The sequence below is a fragment of the Sciurus carolinensis genome, chromosome 15, assembly GCF_902686445.1.
Source record: "Sciurus carolinensis chromosome 15, mSciCar1.2, whole genome shotgun sequence".
In the NCBI taxonomy this organism is placed as follows: domain Eukaryota; kingdom Metazoa; phylum Chordata; class Mammalia; order Rodentia; family Sciuridae; genus Sciurus; species Sciurus carolinensis.
Window position 1 is genome coordinate 2,713,312 of NC_062227.1, and position 25,876 is coordinate 2,739,187.

General features: G+C 53.0%; 1 protein-coding gene across 1 annotated transcript in view; it reads right to left on the minus strand.

The window, feature by feature from the left end:
* Mppe1 (metallophosphoesterase 1) overlaps positions 1 to 2,984 on the minus strand; it is a 30,500-nt gene extending 27,516 nt beyond the window's left edge. The window contains exon 1 of the mRNA XM_047526857.1: positions 2,875 to 2,984. The gene's annotated coding sequence lies outside the window, so the exon portion shown is untranslated. The remainder of the gene's footprint in view (positions 1 to 2,874) is intronic.
* Between the last annotated feature and the right edge of the window lie 22,892 nt (positions 2,985 to 25,876).

Consider the following 25,876-nt stretch of genomic DNA (forward strand, 5'->3'; position numbering starts at 1 on the left):
TAACTGGCAGAGCGGGGCGTGCTGGCCAGGCAGGGTCCGGTGGTCTCCGCCTGAGCATCGATTCTGGGCAGCTCTGGGAAGGTCAGCACCCCTCAAGGAGCAATTGTTCCATCATGAGATGATTGCCGCTGCCTGAGGCGACCGTCTGAGCGAGGAGTGGCCTGTTCTGCAGGCCCTCGGTCACTTCAGCCTTCTTTCAGTCCCTGGTCATGAAGATGCTTATCAGTCAGGCCTGGAACGCACAGTAACGGCAGAAGAAAGTGGTTCAAAAGGCAAGTAAAAGTTCAAGAGGCAAATGGAATCAGAGAAGGTCGAAATGAAGTTGGTGAGGTCAGCACCCGGGTCCTCCTTCATGAGGCACCATCTGTATACCAGAAATCAGGCCTCACCAGACCCTGAATCTGCGGGCACCTTGGTCTTGGACTTGCAGCCAGAAGAACTGTGAGAGGTAAGTTTTCATTGTTCATAAGCCACCCTTCTGTGGCATCTCGATATAGGAGTCCAAAAAGACTACGTCAAGTGAAGTTGCCCAAGCGCTCCTAAACTCTGCCTCCTTCTAGATGTTCAGATGAAAGAGCACTAGGGAGAATTAAGATCAATCACATGCAAAGCCATTACCAGGAAAACGTTGAGAATAGCAACCCCACCACGAAAGCATGCCACAGAGACGGGCCCACAGGACAGACCCAAGCTGTGGTGCTGGGGATGGAGCCCAGGGCCTGGTGCCTGCGAGCAGCACGCGCTCTACCCCTGAACCTCGCCTCCCATCCCCAGCCTGTTACTTCAGAACAAGCTGAAAGCATCAAGAGAACGACAGAGGATCTGAAAGAACAACATAAATCAGATTTAGAAATGAAGTGGCACCTGAGAAAAGAATTAGAAATAAAAGGAAACAATTTAAGAGATAGAAACTATCAGCGCTGGCCCCCAACCAGGGGGCTCGGAGTGTGGTGGGGACAGTGTATCAGCCAAGCCAGGGTCTGAGGTGGGACCGCAGGGTGGCCAGTCTGCTCCCGAGGGTTCGGAGGAAGTCTGCTCCCCAGAGTGAACCAAAGCAGCCATTCAGCACCCGCAAATTGAGTCCCCAAAGCTGAGAAGAGCAAGCAGCTCCAGCACTGGAAACGCAGTCCAAAGTCTGATAGGAGCCTGGCTGACCCGGGGGACAGGGCACAGCAGGCCACATCGGGAGCTCGGAGTCGGTTCCTTCACACCTAGCAGTGCCTGGACGGGCGGCTGGCCAGGTCCACTCTCCTCCCCCAGCACATGGGGGTGGAGGCTCCCAGAGAGAGCGGGACATCAGGGCTGCCTGCCAAGAAGGGAGGGAAATCTGTAGTGAAACTGCACGCAGACTCCCCTAACCAGTGCACCACTTTGGGTCAGGATTGAGGATAAACAAACGGCATGGTAACTGAAACCCCAGGAAGGAAAGGCCGTACTTCAAAGACCTGAGCGCCAACAATAGTGGGCTGCTGGCGATCATTAGTACCAAGTCCTTTCTTAAAATGATGGATTCGTTTAAGATTTGTTCGGAAGTAACTGCAATGACTGGGGCCCAGAGTCTCCTCTCAAGGTGGTGTTAGAGACTGGCAATAACAGCGAGTTCAAACTGACACCAAGGCAGTCAACTGACCCAGGAGGAATCGTAAAAAGAAACTAACTCACTAAAAGTCCCTTGCAAGCTACACTGAGATTCCATCAACTCTAGTCAGAATGGCGATCATCAAGAATACAATAGGTGTTGGCGAGGATGTGGGGAAAAGGGTGGCTCATACACTGCTGGTGGGGCTGCGAATTGGTGCAGCCACTCTGGAAAGCAGTGTGGAGATTCCTTAGAAAACTTGGAATGGACCCACCATTTGGCCCAGCTATCCCACTCCATGGCCTATACCAAAGGACTTAAAATCAGCATACTACAGAGATGCAGCCACATCAATGTTCATTGCTGCTCAATTCATAATAGTCAGACTATGGAACCAACCTAGGTGCAGTTCCGATGACTGAATAAAGAAAATGTGGTATATTTACACAATTGGAATACTACTCGTCCATAAAATTATGGAATTTGCTGGTAAATGGATGGAGGCAAAGACTAGCATGCTAAGTGAAATAAGCCAATCCCAAAAATGTGAAATGTGAATGCTAACACACAATAAGGGAGGGAGGGAAGAATAGAAGTTCATTGGATTAGACAAAGGGTAAGGAAAGGAAGGAAGGGAAGGAAGAGGGAAGGGAATAGGAAAAACAGTAGGATGAATCAGACATCGCTTTCCTATGTTCGTGTATAAATACACAACCAGCGTAACTCCACACCATGTTCAACTACGAGAATGGGCTCCATTTATGTATGATATGTCAAAATATACCCTACTGTCATGTATACCCGAAAAGAACAACCACAAAAGTCCCTTACATAAAAGTGGAAGAGAGAATCATCCCAGCAGATGGGTAAAATTACTAGTAATATCAAAAATCAAGGGAATAAGCCACCCCAAATTGTTCACAGCACAACCAACCCCATGAATACCACAGTAGAGAAAGTGAAAAAAAAAAAAAGAGAAACAGAAAAAAGAATTTATAAAGCCAACAATTAAAATGCTTAATGAACTAAATAACAAATTCTGGAAATGAAAGTCTCAAATCAAATTAAAATTCAACTGAAAACACCACCAATAGATAAGACCAAGTTGAAGACAGATTCTCAGGCTTCCAAGTAGGTAATCTTGAAAATAAAATGAACAGTAAAGCAAAGATATTAGAAAAACATGACCAGAATATTCTAGAAATCTGGGATAACATCAAGAGACCAAATCTAAGAATCATTGGTAAACATGAAGGAACCAAAATACAAACTAAAGGAATACACAAACTTCTTACTGAAACTGTGGGAAGCCGTCCTCATCTAGCAGAATCGGACCAGGTTGAGCCTCAGGACGCAGAGGTCTGACTTTCTAAAACTGGCAGACACAGAGGTCTGTCCCAGATTGCGGGGGAGTATGTGGCACTGTGGGAGTGCTGTCCCTGAGCACAATGGCTCCCCTAACTCCACCCCTTCCTGCTCATTACAGAAGAAGCCCCTCCCGTTCAGGGCCCCTTTATCTGTATGACCTACTCCATGTTGTTAGAGGCCAGATCTGGTGTGGTCCAACCCGTCACACCCTCTCATTTAAAAGGAGTATTGGCTCTTGTGTGTTTATCGGTTAGATCAGTTATTGGGTGATTGATTGATTTGTAACCAACATCGTCCTCTGGCAGTTAACCCTTTTCTCATCCATGCGGGACAGAGCAGAAACCCCCAATGAAACAATATCAAATTCCAGTATAAGAGGCATTTAGAACATCAAATAGGTAAGATCTAAAAAAGACCCTCTCCGGGTGTAGGGCAGCCATGGCTGCAGAGAGGCTCCCTTGCCCGCCCCCTTGAGCTGTTTCAGAGCATGGCCAAGGTCTACTCTGATGCAGCCTGTGCACTCGAGGTCACAAACGTCTGCCATGAGCATGTACCCTCCGATGGAACCTCTTGGCAGTGAACCTTCTCTGTCTGGCCTGCATATGTAGAAGGCCTACGGAAATGGCTTGCAGGTTACATGGGATGGACTTGGGGACGGCCAGGGCTATTGCCACCTCCAAATAAAGAATGACTGCCATCCCACCTGTGCCTCTCAGCTTCTTCCAGTTGCCAGTGTGATGGGCTGACAGATCTGACTCCATGAGAATGTTCTAGGCCAGACTCTAAGGGAAATGACTGAACAGACTCCTTTTTGCTCTGAAACTCCATGTTATGTAGGAAATAAGCTTCTCCCATGGGAACACCCCGCCTCTGTGCCCATCATCAGTCACTTGGTGTGACATGTTTAATAATATACAATGGCAACTCCTATGTACTAAGGAATTGCTCTCTTTTGATTCCTATTGCTCCTAAACAATGTACCATGTGAACAGTAATTATGTGGATATTAGCAACCATTCTTTAGTTTGTACCTAGGTAAGGGTCGTTTTGACCCACTTCCCCCTCTGTCGATGATCTCATGATGTTAATGTGTAATTTTGAATCATAGCAACAGACACTTATGATTGACGTGATTTTTGGTGTAAGAAACCCTACAACCCTGTGGTCGGGGCTGTTCTCCCAATAGCCATTTTTTTGGGGCATTGTGCGAGGCAGTCAGCTGGCCGGCTTAATAAAGACTCTCAAATTTGGGCTTCTCAGTGGTGATCGGTCTGTTCTTAAGTTGCGCCCCATAACAGCCAAAGCCTGTCTCTGCACAGTAAGCAAAGGAAAGACTGGGCTGAAAGTGTGTGGGTCCATCCTGCCTCCGCCTCTAGTCCAGACCCCAGCCCTCTATAAACATTGACACCCACCCCAGTGGGTGGCTGTCTGTCCCTCAGCAGATAGCCCACACCCTCCCTGGAATGCACATTTCTGGATTTACTCCAAACTCTTTTTTTTTGAGACTCTCCTCAGCAACTTAGTAAGGCCCTAATCAACTTAGTAAGACCCCGTCGCACAATGAAAAATAAAAAGGGCAGGGGGTGTGGCTCCGTGGTGAAGTGCTCCTGGGTTCAATCCAAGCACTCCCCCACAAAAAAGAGCCTGCTGGTCGTGAGTCAGGTTCCCCTTTCCTCTGGGGACTCCTCAGACACTTCCTCCCACGGAACATGACTTTCCAGTCCCCACTGCACCTTGACAACTTAGGTCACTTTGGCCCGCACTGACGGGCTCTAATTGGAGCCTGTCCTTACAGATTTTAGGTTTAGGGAATTATCTTCATCTCCACCAGTTCTGGATCTGGTGTGTAGAAGGGTCACAAGAGTCCCTCCCTTCAGGGTAACTTGTGTTTGTTTGTCAACACTTCTGCCGTTGCTTGATAAGGAGTCTGAACAGCAAAAGTCACTGCCTCTGGTGTGCAGGGAAAGCAGCCACCGAAAGGGAGGGCTACAAAAGTCTTCAGATCCTGTCAGTTCCGCTTCTCGGCTGGCCCAGCAGCTGCAGATCACCTTGCTGTGGGCCAAAGACACCAGCCTGGGCTGCGGGAAAACTCCTGGAAAGCTCCTAGGCTGTAGAGAAATGGGCAAAAAGGACCTGGCCTCTGTCCACCTATCAGCTCCTTTTGTCCATGGGTGGCTGCTATGGAGGTGGGGCCTTCCAAGAAACTGAGGCAGCGCGAAGACCCGCTCCTCAAACCCCAATTCTTGCAATCAAGTCAGAAAGATTTCAGAGATGCTGCTCAGAGTAATAGGCATGAGTTTCCTGAAGCAATGGGAAAGGGGAAGGGACCCTCTCAAGGGAGAGAGTGGGTCCTCTCAGAGTGGAGAGGGACAGTGTGCCTCCTCCGCACTCCAGTTTTTTTGGGGTCCCAGAGAAGTTTCCAGAGTTGAAGAGGCCCACCTCTTAGCTTTTGACTGACAGCAAGATGACATCACACTGTTAAGTCCTCACTGCCATGACAACTCTTGGTCACGTTGGCTCATGCTGACCCATTCTGGTTGGATTCTTAACGTCCTTGCTTACAGGTGTTATGATTAGGAGAAACTATCCTTATCTCCCAGAGTTTCAGGATCTGGTCGCAAAATTCTCCTGGGTTCTTCCCATCAACATTATCTTGGGTCTGCATTTCTCCTGCAGTTAAGAGGTAGTTTCCTGAGGAATGTGATGTGGTCTGTCCAGGCAGGCCGGGAAGGACTGCAAATTGCTTCTTGGAAAAGAAAACTTTATTATTCACCTGCCCTCCTCCTCCCACCATCCTCATCTGTCTGTCCCCTAACAGATGGAGGCTGCCAGCCAAAGAGATGTAGCAATGGCTTGCAACACTGCTAGATTAGGACCTGAAGGGGCATCCCCTTTTAAGCTCTGACGGGACACCCATTTGTTCAGGGGACACCCATTAGTAGGCAGAGCAATCTGCGCTGTGACAGTATCCAGCAACGTCATTGCACAGGGAGACTGGCAGGTGCACGACTACATGCAGAAGAGGGAGGCAAAAAGAGCCAAGGCTAAAAGCAGGCAGCCGGAGCAGAGGAAAACCTGCAGCCACGAGTTCTTCACAGAAGCAGCAGCTAAGGACACTGAGCTGAGCACCCGCAGGGCCCTAACTGAGGTCTGGCCAGAAAGGCTGAAGGCGCAGAACTGCTGGGCCACGCCGCAGCTGCACCCGAGCAGCAGGACCGTGCTCCTGCCGAGGTGAGGAGGAGCCACCGTCTGGCCTCAGCACTGGGGACAAAGCCCCTCAGGCCCTGACTGCAAGCTGAGACCAAAGCCACCAGTGGTACCCAGAGGCTCCTGGGCTCCTTCTTACACCAGGCACATTGAAGTTCATGGACACAACACCACAGCTGCGCCAAGCCAGCGAAGGCCCTGTGGGGGTGAGTGAGCAGTAGAGAAGGCTCACTTCTGTAACAGGTTGCCATCTGGGATCCCAGATCAGCCAACAGCCCCCAAACTTGGTGTCAGGTCGGAAGCAGGCTATCTGGAGCCCTAGGGATGACCAGGTGCTTCCTGTCAGACTCTTCTGATGTGGGACTCCCGTCCCCAATGGGCACGCAGCAGCGGGTGGCAGAGCCAAACACGGTGCCTTTGCCTGGATGTGCCAAGAAGACCATCGCCTCGATGCCAGCTTTTCCCGACTGGCCTGCGGGAGGTGGGCACTCCCTCCTGGTCAGGACTCTGTCGTTTGGGGGCCTCCAATTTTGGACTAATCGCTAAAACCTTGTGTGAGGCCTTAAATGGAACAGAAGCGGAGCCTTGCTTGGACCCCAGGCCAAGCTGCCTGTGAGAAGTTAAAACAAACCCTACACAGCCCCTGCCCGGGGCCGGCCTGACCTACAAGAGGAGCTCAGACTCGTGCCTGAGGAACAAGGTCCAGCTCTCATAGCTGCCCCGAAGACACTGGGCGACGCTGCGCCCAGGGGCCTGTTTGTCCACACAATTGACCACCCAGCCAACGGTCTTCAGCACCAGGAAGCTTTTACTCTCAGCCTGAGTGAACCTGGGCACCGGTTCACAGCCAGGCAGGGGACATAGGCAGGAGTGCAGGATGGGCTCAGCCCTCTTCTGACCAGGAGGGAGTGCCCACCTCCCGCAGGCCAGTCGGGAAAAGCTGGCATCGAGGCGATGGTCTTCTTGGCACATCCAGGCAAAGGCACCATGATCGGCTCTGCCACCCGCTGCTGCGTGCCCATTGGGGACGGGAGTCCCACATCAAGAAGAGTCTGACAGGAAGCACCTGGTCATCCTCGGCAGGCCTGGAGCAGATGCAGAAGCGTCTCCTCTGCAGGACTCTCTGCCCAGACAAGGGGCGGGAGTCAGGGTGCAGCCTGGCTGCAGGCCCAGCAGGGTCTTCCTGGGGAGGGGCACACTGCTCCTCTAGTCCCAGTGAGGCCCACCTCCTGGGCATGGAAGGCCTCCCGTGGCTCTGTGAACCTAAGAAGCCTGTGTCAACACCTGGGTGTGGCTTCTCTTCAAAGGATCAGGGAGGGGAAAAAGAGAAGTGGAACAAGGTCCATCTCTGGGAACCCTGTGGTCAGGCCACAGTCTTCAGGAGAAACTGCACCTTCAGCAGAGACCCGCCGAGAAAGGAAAGGCCTTTAAGGAGTATCTTTTAATTTAAAGAAACTTGGGGGTCATTTCAAGGGGTTTGTTTTGTTTTGGGGCTGCTGGGGAATCCAGGGCTCACACATGCTAGGCAAGTGCCCCACAGCCCTACAAGGGTAATTATTCACCCTTATCGACTTTACAGCTATTCATTAATCCATGTTTCGTCTGTAAAGTTTTCTATGTGTTTTTTTTTCATAATTAAAGAAAGGTTTTTATTCCAAAATAGAACAAGGAAGACAGCAACATTAAAGTTGATACATTTTATGAGCACACTACAAAAATGTAGAAAGTTTATTCATTGAAAAATCGAAGGTTCATGAAACAGTATTGCATTTGAAACCTTTTTTTTCTCATTCCAATAATACTGCTGGGGCTGCAGGTGTGGCTTGGTGGTAGCGCGCACGGTCAGCAGGCGCGAGACCTGTTCCATCTTCATGGGGCACACGCATGCCCGCTGCACACACACAAAGACACCACTGCCCATTCTGTCCAACGATCGCCAGGAAATCAGAACTGGATGTAAATTAAGTATTGTTCAAGGCTATGTGTTCAAACCCAGGGCTTTAAACCCTCAGGATGTTGTTTAGCTATCCCAAAGACAACGTGGAGCTGGAGGAAGAGGGTCTGTCACAGGGGCCCAGGAGCTCCTGCGGAGGGCCCTACGCACAGGGCAGGCAGGGCCTTGGCACCTGGACGGAAAAGAACGTCAGCATGCTCCAATCAGAGACGTGACGCTTTGTTTAGGAAAGCAGAGGCACTTTCAGGGAAAATGAGGGCCGCCTCCAGAGTGAGCAGCCCCTCCGTGTGGGAGGTCCAGTATTTATAGAGGGGCCACAATTAGGGGCCGGACCAGAGGTGGAGCCAGGTGGAGTAAAGCAATTCCCCACCAGCTTTTCCAGCACTTGCAGACGGTGCCCGAGTTGCTTTTGTAGGCAAGGGTGTGCCCAGAGTGCAGGCCAAGTGTCAGGGACCAAGAAGTTCTCATTCTGAGAACATTCTGACCTTTACAATAAGCAGCAGCGCCCCTCCCCCCTCTTGGCTGATAATTCTGACAGTATGGCGCCTATGGTGCCGTCCCTGCTTCTCTTCCAGGACTTCACCTTCCCGCCGTTGCGAACCTCACCTTCCCGCCGGCGCGAACTTGCAGCCTATCAGGAGCCCAATAGAAGAACACAGCCAACCAGGCTGCACCTCGTCATACCCCTCATTCCCTGAGCATATAAATACCCCTGTGTGAACAATAAAAATTTGCAGCTTGATCAGAATTCCTGTCTTGCTGTCTCTCCCTGCGTCTCTTGTCCCTTCATTCCTTCTCTCTTAGGTTTGCCGTTCCGCGTTGATGTCCCGCGGGTCGGGACAGCCAAGAGCACGGCTGGGCTGGTCAGGAGTCCACGGTTCATGGGCCTTCTGCATTCCAAGGGCTCGCAGGCGCGTCCTTTGAGACTATCTCTCCTCCCCCTATGTGTATACACTTGTATGTGCATGTGCACGTGTATATATAAGTAGACGTGTATCACCAAATCCCTGTCTCAGGCTTGGACACTTTGTACCTAGTCCTCAGAGGCAGCAGGTGGGGACACAGGAAGGACTGCACCGTGCCTGTGAGCAGGGCACCTAGAGTGGACAGGTTGCGTGCACACTGCACAGGTGGGGGTCTTCAGATGTCCTGGGGGACATGTCTCTACCACCTTGATCCCACACAAAGGTTGAAGACTGGTGATAAGGGAAATGGCCGTTTTCCCTCCTTATTCACATTAACACATTCTTTAAAGTGTGTGTGTGTGTGCACACACATGTGTGCCTGAGTATGTATGTGTGTGCCTATGTGTATGTGCACCTCTGGGTGTGTCCCTGTGCGTGCCTGTGTGTGTATGTTTGCCTGAGTGTGTGTGTGTGTGCGTATGTGTGCCTGTATGTGTGTGCCTGTGTGTGTGTGCCTGTGTGTGTCTGTGCCTGTGTGTGTGTGCCTGTGTATGTATGCCTGTGTGTGTGCTTGTGTGTGTATGTGTGCCTGTGTGTGTGTGTCCCTGTGTGTGCCTGTGTGTGTGTCTGTGCCTGTGTGTGTGTCTGTGCCTGCGTGTGTGTGCCTGTGTATGTATGCCTGTGTGTGTGCTTGTGTGTGTATGTGTGCCTCTGTGTGTGTGTCCCTGTGTGTGCCTGTGTGTGTGTATATGTGCCTGTGTGTCTGTGCCTGTGTGTCTGTGCCTGTGTGTGTGTGTGCCTGTGTGTGTGCTTGTGTGTGTATGTGTGCCTGTGTGTGTATGTGTGCCTGTGTGTGTATGTCCCTGTGTGTGCCTGTGTGTGTGTCTGTGCCTGCATGTGTGTGTCCCTGTGTGTGCCTGTGTGTGTGTCTGTGCCTGCGTGTGTGTGCCTGTGTATGTATGCCTGTGTGTGTGCTTGTGTGTGTATGTATGCCTGTGTATGTGTGCCTGTGTATGTATGCCTGTGTGTGTGCTTGTGTGTATGTGTGCCTGTGTGTGTGTGTGCCTGTGTGTGTGTGTGTGTGTGCCTGTGTGTGTATGTGTGCCTATGTGCCTGTGTGTGTGTGTGCCTATGTGTGTGTGTGTGTGCCTGTGTGTGTATGTGTGCCTGTGTGTGTGTATGTGTGCCTGTGTGTGTGTATGTGTGCCTGTGTGTGTGTGCGCGCCTGTGTGTGTATGTTTGTCTGTGTGTGTGTATGTCTGCCTATGTGTGTATGTGTGCCTATGTGTGTGTGTGTGTGCGTGTGTGTGTGTGTGTGCCTATGTGTGTGTGTGCGTGTGTGTGTGTGTGCCTTTGTGTGTATGTGTGCCTATGTGTGTGTGTGTGTGTGTGTGTGTGTGTGCCTGTGTGTGTGTACTTGGTACTGACGATAGGACCCAGGGGTCTCTACCACTGAGCTACATCCCCAGCCCTTTCTAGTTTTTATTTTGAGACAGGGTTTCACAAAGTTGCCTCTGGTCTCGCTAAATTGCCCAGGCTGGCCTTGAACTCTCCATCCTCTGGCCTCAGCCTATAGAGAAGCTGGGATTCCAAACATGCCCCCACCCCTGGCTGATGGGGTGCATGCCAGTCTTTAATATAGTGCATAATGTGTGTTGGTCCGCTTTGCATCACTGTGACCAGGATACCCAACAAAAACAACGTAGAGGAGGAAAAGTTTATTTGGGCTCGCAGCCTCCGGCGTGCAGTCCATCGATGGCCGACCCCATCACTCAGAGCCCAAGGAGGGACAGGGAATCATGGCAGAAGGGCATGGTGGAGAGAAGCTGCCCACCTCTGGTTGCAGAGACAAAGGGCGGGCCAGGGAAGATGTGCGCTCCAGGGCAGGCCCTCGAGACCCCTCCTCCAGCCACGCCCCACCCGCCCACAATCACCACCCACCTAGGAGGGAGTGATTAGGTCCCAGCCCTCAAGATCTAACCATTTCACCTCCGACTATTCCTGCATTACACAGGAGCGTTCGGGGGACACCTCATGTCCCAACCGAAACACAATGGGACCTTCAACCTGAAGCAAGGCTTCCTGAAACAGCCCCAGGTGGGCCCCACCCGATGCCTTGGAATGGCGACAACTTGTGTGTCTGAATCCAGCCACCGTCCGGTGCAGGTAGTGTGGTGGGCACACGCTTCCACCTGGTGCCGGGTCCCAGTGCTGCCCCTTAGTAGCCAATAGTGCTGGGGAGCAAACTCAGGGCCTCAGGGGCCTCACCCGGCCAGGCCAGCACTGGATCACCGAGCCGCACTCCCAGCCCGTCTCTGCTCTTCGTCTGTGAAACGGGGATGACGGTGTTACCAGAACTGCAGGCTTGCTGACCTCAGGAGATGGAGGCAGGTAGAGGGACAGGGCTACTCAACGCTGGCGCGAGGAGGTGGAGCGGGCTGTTCCCTCTCACCTCTCCATCCTCAGGAGAGGTGATTGGGGGGTGTCCCACCCCTGCTGGCTCCTGCTCGGCTTTGGAGTAAGTTCCTCAATTTCTGTTCTCAGCGTGAGAAATTCAGTGGTGGAAAAACAATTCATCAAGAAATCGGGGAGACTGGGTTATAACCTGAAAGGGGCTCTGGTATCACAGCGAAATCTACTTCACGATACTGCCATGGGTGTTAAACGCTTTGTCACACAGAAGCTTTGGAATCCTCCTGCTATGTAGTAAGTGCCCAGTAAGGACCAGCTACTGTCTTTTATTATGTGGACACCCCTAAGCTGGGGTCCTTCCAAGATGGCTTGGATCCTGTTGTGTCTGCAAGTGTCCACCATCTGAGCTGGCAGGGATTGCCTGCAGAGATGGGCAACACGATGACCACTGCCTGTCAAAAGGCCCCACCCACTGTGACCATGGTCTCTCCTCCTACCTTCTAGAAAGTGCCAGGCACCGATGTCTCCCCAGCGCCCAGACTCCACGAACAGACACGCACATGCACTCGCATGCACACAATGTCTCCCCAGCGCCCAGACTCCATGAACACGCACACACACACACAGGGCACATCCTTTCAGAATAGTCACCAGCCATTACTCTGCTCTGGGACACGTCCCACCACTGTGCTGAGCTGAGAGCGTGAGCGCAGAGCTCAGAGCCAGTCGGTGCGTGAGAGCCGAGCGCGTGCAGGCTGCAGAGTTCATCACGCCGCGGCACGATCACCACGGGGCTGCGCTTAGATCTGAAGATTCCATGGCTACTTTGGGATGCTGAGAGGTCCTGTGAATGTTAAGGTGTATGTTTTTCCCCTGCCGGGGGCTATTGCTATCCAGCGGCTTGTGACTCTTTTTTCAGCTGTTTTCTATAACTCCAGACCCATTTCCCCTCAGGGACCTGGAGCCCTAGGACAGACCAGAGGAATGAGACCCCCTAAGAATTCAGTGCTTAGCCAGCCAGAGGACGTGGCATTTCCCCGTACCAGGGAGGAAGGCCCGGAAGAAGGCAGAGGTTAGACTCACTCATCAGACCAGGGTCTGCTTAGCAGGCCAGGAGGGATACAGTCCAGGAAGGGCTGAGCAGCTCGGGGCTCAAGGTCAGCAGGGGAAGTTGAGACTGCTGCCCAAGGTCATGAGACTCACCACCTCTCCTTCCAGATGCTGCAGACACGACACCATGCTAGGAAAAGACCAGCCGACGCTGCTTCTGGCTTGCTGGTTTTCCAGACCTGAAAATACGCGATTTTGTCTTCCTATCCTCAGCCTCAATTCGGGCATGTACCAACTCCCCTCTACAAATGCCCCCAGCGCCACTTCCCACCTGGGATTGTGGGCCATCTCACCTGGGAGGAGCCACCCTGCTCTGCACTAAGAAGAGGCAGTGACCACGGGTGAGCCTCTGCTCCTGGGTCAGCGCGTGCAGAGGTCTTGCTGGGTTTCCGCTTCCGGCTCCTGTGACTAACTGAAGCTGGTATCACCGATGCATCCTGAAAACGACTGACAGAATAAACTTTGAAGTAAGCTAACACAGTGCTCCCAGTTCATTAAGGTACTTGCTGGTTTCCCAATTACTGTACCTCCTCGGCCACCAGGGAAGGCTTATCAAATTATGAGACCAAAATTATATTCCTCAGTGTGTCAAAGCTCACTCACTTAAGAGTTCTTAAGATCCATGTGTCCACCCCACTGAGAGGATTTCCTCCTCCTCCTGCTCCCCTTCCTCTTCCTCCTCCTTCCTTTATGGTAGAACTGAGGACTGAACCCAGGGGTGCACTGAGCTACAACCGCAGCCTTTTAAAAATTTGCTTAAAATTCTGAGAGAGTCTTGCTAAGTTGCCCAGCGTGGCCTTCAACTTGGATCCTCGGCCTCAGCCTCCTGAGTGACCTGGATTTCAGGGGTGCATCCCCCACTGGGAGAATTTCAAAGACTCACACCCAGCACTCAGTGAGCACTCCTCTAGAGAGGAGAGGGGCCCTGGATCCACCTTCTCCACATCGTGCATGAGCTGTTCCATGTTCCTCTTGGATTTCAAGCTCTCCTTCCTGATGTTCACTCTAAAATAAAGGACCCAGGAGAATCACTGAAAAACAGAAACGATCCTCCTGACCCCACCGGACAGGCCGAGTAAGTCAAGAGATAAGGGGTGGACGAAAAGGGCTAAATGGAGGGAAAGGTGGAGGACCGCCACATCAACATCCATTTCTCTGGAAAGCTGACTAAGAGGATAGGTCCTCACAAGACCCTCGTCACAGCCTCTTACACTAGGGGACACTCACTACTCAGCACACAGGTCCTCGTGAGGCCCCGTCACAGCCTCTTACGGTCGGGGACGCCAGACAGTTCCTTACTTGCCTCTTGCTCGTCTTCCACCTCTTGAGTGCCTCTGTGTACCCAGGCCTGCACTGCAGACCCGTGTCCCTCCACCTAGCCACCCCCCAGCTCAGATTGAGGCCTTCTTGTGCACCTGTCTGAAAAGCACAGATATGTGAGAATCCAGGTCACTGCATCAGGTGCGGAGGCCATCCTCTGTGTCCCAGCTCCCGAGGAGGCTGAGGGAGGAGGATTGCAACGTGAGGGCAGCTTGAGCATCTCCGTGAGGCCCTGAGCAACGTTGCCAGTTATTTTCTTAAAATCAACCTTGAGCAGTTCCGAGGACGTGGCTCAGGGCAGAGTGCCCGCTCAGCCTGAGGCGGCCCTGCGCTCCCTCCCCAGGACAAAACACTAGCAGGAGAGACAGACCCACGTGCAACCTGCCTTCGTGTCTTACTGCTGCTGTAACATTACCAACACAGTACTGGGCTGTTCTTTTAGGTTTTCAGCCCGTGGGTTGAACCCAGGGCAAGTGCTCTATCACCAAGCTACCTTCCAAGCCCTCTTTAGTGCTGGGGCCTGGCTCAACTGCCCAGGTCTTTAACTTACGATCCTCCTGCCTCAGCCTCCTGCACTGCGGGGATCACAGATGAGATGTGATGATCACCTGGCCAAACAGAGTATCTTGAGAAAGCACAGATGTGTCACCCTATAGGGACCAAAGGTCAGAAGCTCGTTTCACTGGGTTAAAATTAAAATGGCTGCCGGCCTCCTTCCCTGGAGGCTCTGGGGGAGGATCTTGCCTTCTCCGGACCCAGAGGCTGCTCACATCCCTGGGCTCATAGCAGTCCTCCATCTTCAGAGCCACCAACGGGTCCCTTCCCAAGGCCCCCGCTGGCCTCCTCCGCTGCCTCCCTCTTCCACCTTTACGGACAGACGTAGTGTCCTCTTTTCCTGTGGACACTGAGTTCCAGTCACTTTTCCAGCACCAATGCGACAATGCCAGCCAGGCGCCCCCCAGTTGCACTCAGTCTGACGTGAACTGCCTGGAGCTATCGCCAGAGTCCACGGGCTCCCCGCCAGGGCCGCAGCTCTGCCCTCACTTCCGCCGCCGTCACCGGGGTCGGCTCCCAGGTCACCTTTGCGTCTGCCTAACGTGCTAGAAAGCCAGGTTCCCACACCCCCACCGCCCCTCCCACTAAGCTCCAATGAGGTAGCTCAGGAAAATCCATCGGCAGGGTTTGTTAGAAAGGCAGACTCCAGCGGCCAGGCCCGGGGCGCTCGGCGGGGTGAGGAGACCCAGTCAGAGCCTCTCGCCATCCAGCAGGCCCTGCCACCCTGGGGGCGGCCATGTGCTGCCAGCCCGTGTGCCCTGGGCCCATCATTCAGGCCCCTAGGGAGGACTCAGCATGCAGGCGTGGCCACTGACTCAGCCTGCAGCACCCGTCCCTTCCCCAGAGGGTGGGAGCTGAAATTTGCAAGTTTCTCACCCAAACGTGGTCTTCCTGGCCACCAGCCCCATCCTAGGGCTATCTAGGGACCCGAGAGTCACCTCATTAGGACAAAGACACCCTACCACCGCGCCTCTCCGGAAGCTTCTAAGGTCTTAGAGTCTGGGCCAGGAACCCGGGACCAAGACCAAAGATCTCTCAAACCACAGCGCCTTCCATTCTGACCACAGCCCTAAGCCTCTCGCCACGTGTGGGAACGTGCTCACGGGCTCTGGGCTTTAGGACTGGGTCCCTCTGGGGCAGCATTCTGCTGACCACAGCGTGTGCCGCAGCGATGGGGGACGCTCGGTGTGCTGAGTGTCTTGGAGCCGGGACCGGAGCAGAAGTAGTGGGCAGGTAGGCCTGTGAGGACTCCGCCAGCTCACGTCGAGCCGCTAACGCGCTGACCTCCAGTGACCCAGGAGATGCACGGGGTTCACCGCTAACGCGCTGACCTCCAGGGACCCAGGAGATGCACGGGGTTCACCGCTAACGCGCTGACCTCCAGTGACCCAGGAGATGCACGGGGTTCACCGCTAACGCGCTGACCTCCAGTGACCCAGGAGATGCACGGGTTCACCGCTAACGCGCTGACCTCCAGGGACCCAGGAGATGCACGGGGTTCACCGCTAACGCGCTGACCTCCAGTGACCCAGGAGATGCACGGGGTTCACCGCTAACGCGCTGACCTCCAGTGACCCAGGAGATGCACGGGTTCACCGCTAACGCGCTGACCTCCAGGGACCCAGGAGATGCACGGGGTTCACCGCTAACGCGCTGACCTCCAGTGACCCAGGAGATGCACGGGGTTCACCGCTAACGCGCTGACCTCCAGTGACCCAGGAGATGCACGGGTTCACCATCAGCGTAACTTTACCCAGACACACGGAGGGAGTCTCACCGCAAGACTGGAATGTCCTCTGCCGCCTAACGCCTCTCCTGTTACTGAGGCAGGAGAAGGGTTAGGGTGGACAGGCGGGAGACTGGGCGCCTCGGTGGGCAGGTCCCTCCGCGGCAGGGCTGAGTCGCTGCCGGTCGGAAGTCGAGCCTCAACAGGGTCAGGCTGGCTCCCCTGCACTGGGGGTGAACCCAGTGATGGGGAGCCGTCTACACTCTGAGATCCCTCTCTTGGGACCCTGTTCCTGGGGGAGCGCTGCTTTCTTTGCATTACGCCAATAAATCCCGTTACTTTGCTCTCACCCTGCGTCCGTGGATTCGATTTCTCAATTCAATCCCGCGCTCTGTGCTGTTGCCATGGAGAAACCTGCGGCGCCTCCTCGCTGCTCCTGCCTACCCTCTCTCTCCCTCTCACCTTGCCCTTGCTCTGACCTGCTGCCAGCAGTGTGGGCACAGAGATGATCTCAGCCGCCCACCTGCATCCCACCCCTGGTTTAAAGATCACTTCTTATCACCCAGCCTCATAAAAGAAGGTTCCAGAGGGTAGTGAGGCTGCAGATGCACCCGCTGCTGGTTGCTAACAGGATTGGCCTTCCATGCTGCCAGCAGAACAGTGGCAAAACTGCTGCCTGGCAGCTTCTGAGCGGTAGGAATTCAGAGGTGGCTCAGCGGGGCCTGTGCGGGGTCTCTCCAGGCTACAGCTGGGCCGTCAGCCAGGGGTCCCCTCTCCAGGGCTGGCTCATCCACAGGGCTGTTGGTAGGTCCACTTCCTCCCTGGTACAGGCCGGATCTGATTCCTTGCCAAGTGGGTCTCTTCACAGGCAGCCTGAACGCCCCCCCAGAACAAGGAAGGCCCAGAACAGGGGAGCCTTGGCCCTCTATGCCCAATCTCAGAGGTGACACCCCGGAACTTATGCTGCGTTCCACTGGTCACACAGCCCCCCACACAGCATGCAAGGGGGTCACCCAGGACATGCACACTGGGGGTGGAGGCATGGAGAGCTGGCTGTCAGAGTGCAGAGCACAGAAAGCAACCCGGGGCTAACTCGGTTCTCTTGTTGGGTACTGTTTATTGAGCACTTACTATATATATACCCTGCCTATACCCAACACCAGTAACTCACAGAACTAGACGAGAAACACTGAGATGAAGCTTACAGTAAACAGGGAAGCTAGGGTTAGGAGGTCCTAGCTAGGGTCACTCACCCAAGGTCACACAGGGCGGACCCCTGGTGCTTCTGGGTTTTCACTAAAATACTGCCCAAGCTTTGGTCCCATTACACACTGCATCTTACTGTAATAGGCCAGGTGCTGACATCTGTAAGAGAGGCCTGGAAACTCCCAGGAGTCTTGGCCGTGGCTGCCGTCACCCTGCCGTGACCAGGCCATGAGCAGGTCCTCTAATGCGCAGCAACACTTTGGGGGGCAGGGTGCTGGCGGTCACATCGAGGGCCTTGCACGTGCCTTGCAGGGCAGGCTCCACCCTGAAATGCACCCCCCGTCTGTCGTGGCGCTTTTAAAGTTTCAGTCGATTTAATTTGTTGTGTCATTTTTCAAAGTCTAGAGTAATGGACGTGGGTCTTGGGCCGTTTGTACCTTCACACAAGAAGCTGAACCTCACGATGCCAGCTTGGCTCCCGGGACAGCAGGAGTCACTTGGAAAGGTAATGCACGAGAACACAGTGAGAGCCTTGAAGAAAGTCTGAACAGCTTCTGAAGACAGAAGAATAATCTCAGTTAGAAGTAATTGAAATATTTTCATAACATTATAAAAGAAAGACAAGAGACTGGTTTGGTTTGGTTTTGATGTTGGTACTAGGGATGGAAACCAGGGATGATTAACCCCTGAGCCACGTCCCCAGCGCTTTTTTATATTTTATTTAGAGACAGGGTCTCGCTGAGTGGCTTAGCACCTTGCTAAGTTGCTGGCTTTGAAGTCACAATCCTCCTGCCTCAGCCTCCAGCACCGCTGGGATTACAGGCGTGCACCACCACACCCGGTGTAAGAGACTGCTGTTTATTCTAACAGAAATGTTCAAATACTAAGTGTCCCCAACACCTGTCAGGACCAGAATCAGAGGCACAGTCCCCGCTTAGTGACGTAGGGAGAAGTGCTAGAACCTCGGGCTGCTCTGAGGGTGGAGGCAGGGGTCCTCACTCCTGGTGATCCATACGCCCGTCCTCCAGTAAACCCTCGGGCTGCTGCAGAGAAGCAGATCTCTCTGCAGACATCTCTGGGGCTTGGGAAATTAGGTCACTGGGTTTCCAGTGGACCTTGGACAAAGCAATTTCCTCAAACCCTGCAAGTAAAAAAGACTCACTGGGCCAGACACATGGAAAATCCACTGTTGTAACCAGGGAAGAGCGAGGCTGCAGCCAGGCCAAGGAAGGGGCAGGCCAGGAGAGATCGTGGTGAATCTAAATCCTCCCGGGGACAGAGCTGAGAGCGCTGGTCCAGGGGCTGGGCCTCCAGCTGGGACCCGGGGACCCCAGGCCTAGAAGCTCAACAGTCCAGACCATGGGATGGGGTGCTACCTGAGTGTGCAGGTGGAGGCCCAGGGGAGGGGCAGGAAGCCAGGGACAGCAGAGCGCTGGGCAGGAGTCCTTCCAGAGGGCAAAGACCCTGAGCACCAGGCCCGAGGGCCAAGGTCTGCAACTCCAGCCAAGGCCTTAGTCCACCCTTGTCCCTGAGGGCCACGAGGCCTCACCAGGCTGGCTGGAGACCGGGTGATTCCAAGAGTAGCAGTGAGCTCCTTCCCCAGGGCAAAGCTGGGAGGGTCGGCCACCCTACCTTGAGAGCACCCTGAAGAGAGCAGCTGTTCTCCACTCAAGCTATTGCCTCAGCTCCTCTGGGGGCAGATAAGGGCACCTTTGGGTGTGAATTTATTTATACATAAGGTGAGTTCTACTTTGCTTTCCTCTGAACCATCCTAAGGCACAGGTGTCACCACTACCAACCACTGGCTGACCAGGAACACTGCAGGTGATCACGCTGCATCTCTCCTCCACCAGGCTGCAACCCCCCTCCATCAGGCTGCAACCCTCCTCCACCAGGTGCAGGTCTCCTCATTCAGGCAGAGAGCAGGACTTCACTGAGTGAAATCCGCCATGTGCCGGCAGGTGGCGCTAGCTGCCCTCTGCTGAGACACCACATCTCTGCCTGGGGATCTGTGGTCAAAATGTCTGCTGCCAGCACAAGCCTAAAATTTCAGCAACTTTTAAATTTTATTCTGAGACAAGTCTCTTGCTAAGTTGCCCAAGCTGGCCTCAAACTTGCGATCCTCCTGCCTCCGCCAACCAAGTCACTGAGATGACAGGCACGCACCACTGCACCACTTGTCTGAAAACACTTTGATTATCTGGTAGCATAATTAGTGAAGGGCTCTTAATGAAGAAACCCTGAGCTTCCCAAAACAAATTAAAATCAAGCCAATTCTGAAGGAGACCTCGGGAGGAGATGCTGATTAAGGATGATGGAGCCTGGTCAGTGTTTGGGCCGCTTTGCTTGTTACCCACAGATGAACAGTGCTTCTCACACCCGAAGCCCTGGGCTCTGTGTATCCTGAGCAAGTAAAAGACCTGAAAGCATTGCAGCTCCGAGCACCCCCTCTGGAGGGTGGGGAGCAGACTGTGGTACCCATGGGATCATCTTTGTAAAGGGGAACAGAAAGCAGGAGCTTTGTTATTGAAGGTTTCTTAGATTCCACCCTTGTAAGTTTCCAAAGAGAGGGGTGTGTAGACTGTCCAGGTCAGCCAGTAATCTTCCACAATGGTGGACCTGCCAGCGCCCCTTCCACCACTCGCCCCATGGATACTTTAACCCTGTGCAGCTGGCTTGTCTGTCACTAAAAGTCTGCTTTGTGTATGTGTGTGTGTGTGGGGGGGTACTAGGAATTGAACCCAGAGCCCCGTGTGTGTTAGGCAAGCACCCTAACACCGAGTTGCGCTCCACCCCTTTTTAAAACATGGCCCCGTGTGTGTTAGGCAAGCACCCTAACACTGAGTTGCACTCCACCCCTTTTTAAAACATGGCCCCGTGTGTGTTAGGCAAGCACCCTAACACTGAGTTGCACTCCACCCCTTTTTAAAACACGTTTGAGGCAGTCTCACTAAGTTGCCGAGGCTGGCCTCAAACTTGTGCTCCTCCTGTCTTGGCCCGCCTGTGTCACAGGGATTACAGGCATGCATCCTCATGCCTGGACACTAAAATTTTACCTTTAAAAAATATTCTTTAACACATAGAGGTTGAGGATTCCTTATTTGAATGCTTGGGACATATTTGATTTTGGACTTTCTTTTAATATGCATATATCAGATACATAATGAAATATTTGGGGAACAGCCACAAGTCTAAAGATGAAATCTGTACACCTCAGGTACACCTGATACACATAACCTGAAGGTAAGTGTAGACACACTTTTCAGTGAGCCTCTTCTGATGTCAAAACAGTGCTTTAAATGTTCCAGATTTTGGCTGTGCATGGTCTGGGATGTAGCTCAGTGGTAGAGTGTTTGTCTAGCACGTGCAAGGCCCTGGGTTCTGTCCCCAGACTTATAGAAGAATGTGGTATGTGTGCATAATGAAGCTTTACTGACCACCAAGAAGATGGGAGCCCTGTCATCAGCAGCCAAATGGAGGGACCTGGAGGACCTTATGCTAAGTGAGGTAGGGCCGCAGAGAGCAGAGACAGTACTAGAAGTTCCTGCTCGTGTCTTGAAGCTAACAAACCTCAATCGTTGAATAGAACAACAATTACCAGGGACCCGGAAGAGGGCAGGGGTGGAAGAGGGTACTTAATGCACACTGTGCGCAGGTATGGAAATACCCTGAACCCCATTGTATGTACTAATGATGTGCTAACAATCAGTAGAGTTAATAAAGCTGGGCGCTGTGTCACACACCTAAAATCCCAGCTACTCAGAGGGCTAAGGCAGCAGGATCCAGAGTTCAAAGCCAGCCTCAGCGAAAGTGAGGACCTGTCTCTAAATAAAATGTATAAATGGGTTGGGGATGTGACTCAGGGGTTGAGTCCCTGGTTCAACCCCTGGTACAAAAAAAAAAAAGTGTCGATAATAAATAAAATCATACTGTGTGATAGTTTTAAAGTCTTTGATATTTCTCTGTCTTCTAGAGACAGTCTATTCCCGCCCCGTGTGGGTGGGCTACGAGTCTACACTCGCTTCAAACAGAGAGAGTTCAGAACATGCGAAGCATGGGCCTCTGGTGACTTGGTGACAGTCAGGCAGCCACGTGGAGAGGCCGCCACTGGAGGAACTGGGGCCTCCTGAGAGCCATTCCAAAAGCTCCTCCCTCAGCCCCAGATGGCCGTGGGTCCGTGACAACACGCTGGCAGCAACCTCAGGAAAGACCCTGAGCGACACCCGAGAAGCTATGTCCTGAGAAACTGTGACATGATGAAGGTCACCAAAGAACGTGGAGATGAGCCGTTGTGAGGAATAGATGATTTTCAAATGAGACCCCACCACAAATACACCAGAATGCAAACATCCGAGTTAGCTGTGTCTAGAACCGTGAGTCTGTGGGGAACGGAAACCAGCCACAATGCTGGTGGTGTGATGGGCACGACCGTCAACCGCGTGGCATGCGCTGCTCAAGATGAGTGTGCACACTGTGACACATGCACGCCAGGGCCTGTTCATGCAGCACTGTGGGCAACAGCCCAGGTCTGCCGGCAGTACAGGGACAGACGAGTTGTGTCACCGTCCCACAACACAGCCCCCAAAATAAATGATAGTTAGCCAGGCACGATGGTGCACACCTGTAACCCCAGATACTCAGGAGGCTGAGGCAGGAGGACTGCAAGTTCAAGGTCAGCCAGAGCAACTCAGAAAGACCCTGTCTCAAAAAAAAAAAAAATTAAAAAGGGCCAGGGACGTAGCTCCAAGCAGAGCATTCCTGGATTCAATATCTCCAGAATTTTTTTTTAAAAAGAATTAACAAACTTTAGCTACATATAAGACCATAGTTGAGTCTCAATAACACAGCCATGGGTCAAAGAAGCAAGACACAAAAGAATGAACACTGGGCCATTCCGTAGTAAGGCGAGAGAGGCCACACCAGTTATTCCAACAGAGTAAAACAGAAACAATGTTCAACTAGACACAACATTAACTAAACGGGGGTGGGGCGGCTCAGTGGTAGGGTGCTCGCCTAGCATGTGCAAGGCCCTGGGGTCCATCCACTGCACCACCAAAAATCATCATCGTCATCATCATTATCTAAATGACTAAAAGAGTCAAAAGAGGTCAGAGAGAAAGCAACTGCACGGCCTATTTGTTCCCAGCACAGTTGGGAATACCAAAATGTAGGAGCTTGGAGGAGCGCCCAGAGCCAGCCACTGGGGCTTGTGCACTAAGGCTGTTTCTTCAAGTGTCAGAAAAATCACACAGGAGACTCCACACCTGGAACGGGAAGGTGTGCACTGTGAGCGTAAAGCAAAACTGGTGGGGGAGCCACGGGGAGGAACGGGACTTAGTGAGAGCAGGCAGCCAGCATAGGGAGTCCCTGGTGCAGGGTATGCAGGGGTGGGCAGATCAGAGGGCAGACTCAGGACAGGAGCCAAAAGCTGGCACAGAGGACGGTCAGGTAAATTCAGGTGCAGGGTGCATGCCTGGAGTTACCTTGGGAACAGGGCTTACCTGGGGGAGGAGAGGGGAAGCAGCTGGCATGGGGGCACACTTCTGGGGTATCAGTAATATGGTGCACCACCCTGTGAGGACACAGAAGTGTGGACAGGCCTTCGGTTAGCACAGGCTTCGGGTTATACAAGGAAGCAGATTTAGGGCAGTGTTCACCCAGGAGGACTTGCGGGAATCTCGCCTCAACTGGGAGAGCCTGTTCTCGAACAATTCCCGGATTCCCTGTTCTCACTCATCTCTCCACCACCCAAGTCCTGGAAAATCTGTCATCTGGTTTCACAATGAAGGCCTCATTATGGAGAGTCCCACATCGTCTGCAGGATAAAGCTTATGCCAAGGAAAGATCTTCTGAGCCCAGCGCTGCTCTTTTGGCCCCCAGAGGCAGGGTCCAGGGCTGAACCTCAGTGCAGGTGAACATGTTACCTGAAGGTCAGCTTCAAAATCGACTGCAATGTCCAGGAGTTAAAGTAGCTCGTCAGGGCTGGGGTTGTGGCTCACTGCCTAGCATGTGCAATTCTCGGTATGGCAGAAAATAAATAAAGGTCCATCGACAACTAAATATATATTTTTAAAAATAGCTCATCACCTGACCCCAGATGACAGCTGAACTTGGGAGCTACTGCATTCTTAGGGGGTTACTCTCAGAGGGAAGGTTAAAGATGAACCGGGTAAGTGTGCACTCTGCAAAGAAAAGAATCATCCTCGTTTTAAATACCCCAGCCGGGCGCTTCCCGCGGAGCCCTTGTTGGGTTGGGTTCGAGGCGGCGGGGCGGCGCTCTCCTGCCCTCGCTGGATCTCAGGCTTGGACCTGCGCAGGGCCTGCTGCCCTGCCCGCCGGCTGCCCGACGGGGCTCTGGCACCGCGCGGGCTGTCTTTAAACCCTCCCGGAAAGTCCCCGCCGCCAGCCTGCGTGCATGGGCGTCCCCGGAACCTCCGAGGCCCGGCCCGGCTCCGCGCCCAGCCTGCCGCAGCTGTGCCTGCCCCTCGGGGCTCCTCCCGCCGCCTTTCCCAGGACTGCCGTGGCCAGGCGCCAGCCTTTGACCGTCCTCTGTCTCGGACCTTGCTTGGGAGCCGCCCTGCCCGCCATCACACCTGTCGTCCCAGCCCAGGGCCGTGCCAGCTGCGGCCTGGACCGTGGTGCTGGGTGCTCCCTCTGGGCAGCCCAGTAGCGAGGCCCCGGGGACCAGTGCCCGGCGGGCGGCTCTGCAGCGCCAGACCTGCACTCGCCAAGGACTCTCCAGCCTCCCCCAGCCAGGGTCCTGCGACGTCAGAGAGCCTGTTTCTTAAGCCCACCGAGGACGGAACCCTAACCAAGCTTTCATCTCTAGCAAGAAGAGCCGGGGTGGAGGGAGACTTATTTTTAGAATGCTTTTTTCGTCTTTTGAGTTTCATGTCATGTGCAAAATTATCATTCACATTATTAACATGAAACCTCGCTTTGTAAACGTGGCGCTGGTTGCACAGATAGGTTCAGCTTGTGGTACTCCAGTGAGTGTTATGTTGAGGGTATTTGTGCTCTTGTGGGCGTACATGGGCTTCAATTTAAAGTCTTCAAAAGTGAACCTGTGGGTGAGGAGCAAGCGAGACCCCCGCTCCTGACAGGGCGGGTGGGGTCAGGCGCCTGTGCTTGGACTGACAGCAGCTCCCCTCCCAGCACCCCTGCCATCCCCCCAGGCCCCATGGCATCCTGGACAGAGGTGCTCAGCACCTTCCTCGGAAGAGGCCCACAATGCCTGCACGGTAACGTTTAGACCTGTTTTACCTTTCTTTTCCCAGTTCTGGGGATTGAACTCAGGACCTTGCACATGCTAGGCAGGCACTCTGCCATTGACCTACACCACCAGTCCTTTAATTTTATTTTTGAGACAGGGCCTCACTAAGTCGCCAGGTGGGCCTTGAACTTGTGATCCTCCTGCCTCAGCCTCCCTAGCAGTCGGGATTGCAGGAGCGCACCTCTGCATCGCCTAACTTGTAGAGTTTGATGGGAATCACCCACAGTGATTCAGCTACTCTGCCCACTCTGCCCAGGACCCCTGCCTTTCAGAGCAAAGGTTCTGTTCCCTGCTTGAAGCACTCCGTGTTGTGCAGCCCTGCAGGAGAGAGTACATGCAGGGAGTCGGGGACCAATGCAGGTCCTGCAGCCGCTCTGCAGACCTGGGGTATCCTGGTGGCATGGGAGCATGATTCACAGGAGGGCAGGGGTCCAAGAACAGAGCCTGGCACATAGTGAGATGCACGTGCTTGTGAATTAACATCATCAAGTGACTGAAGGGGCCTGGACTAACTGTCCCTCTTCTCCTGCCACCCCCAAGCACTGAGAACAGAGTCTCAAACACTAGAAGACAAACATCAAAGCATAGTTTGGTGTGTAAAGTAATATTGATTGCCATCATTTTTACTGCTTATATTCATGAAGCAGCATATAGCTTTGGATGTCATGAGAAGTATTCAAAGATATTTACTTTGTCAGTCTTGCAGATTGAACCCTACAAACTCCAGCCCCTAGCAGAGTGTGCTGATCATCAAATGGATCCTATTTAAAATAAGGATTTTAGCCGGGCACAGTAGCACATGCCTGTAATCCAGTGGCTCAGGAGGCTGAAGCAGGAGGATCACTAGTTCAAGGCCAGCCTCAGCAACTGAGTGAGGCTCTGAGCAACTCAGCGAGATCCTGTCTTTAGATAAAATATAAAAAAGACTGAGGATGTGACACAGTGGTTAAGTGCCCATGGGTTCAATCCCTGGGACCAAAAAGAAAAAGAAAATAAATCTTTCCTTCTCTTAAGTCGATTTTCTCAGGGATTTTGTCACAGTAATATAACTTACTAGCATTAAAAAAGCAAGCAATTCAAATCATGCAATTAGATTTTCCAGGCTTTGGAAGATGCTCTACTGATTCTGAGGCTCCCCTAGGGATCAGGATTCGGGGGAATTGTCATCAGGAATCAAAAACATTGAGAGCAAAAATATCAACCAAGGCAAAGAAATAAGTTAGCTGGTGGCCTTGTCTCCAATCATGAGATGCCAGATCTA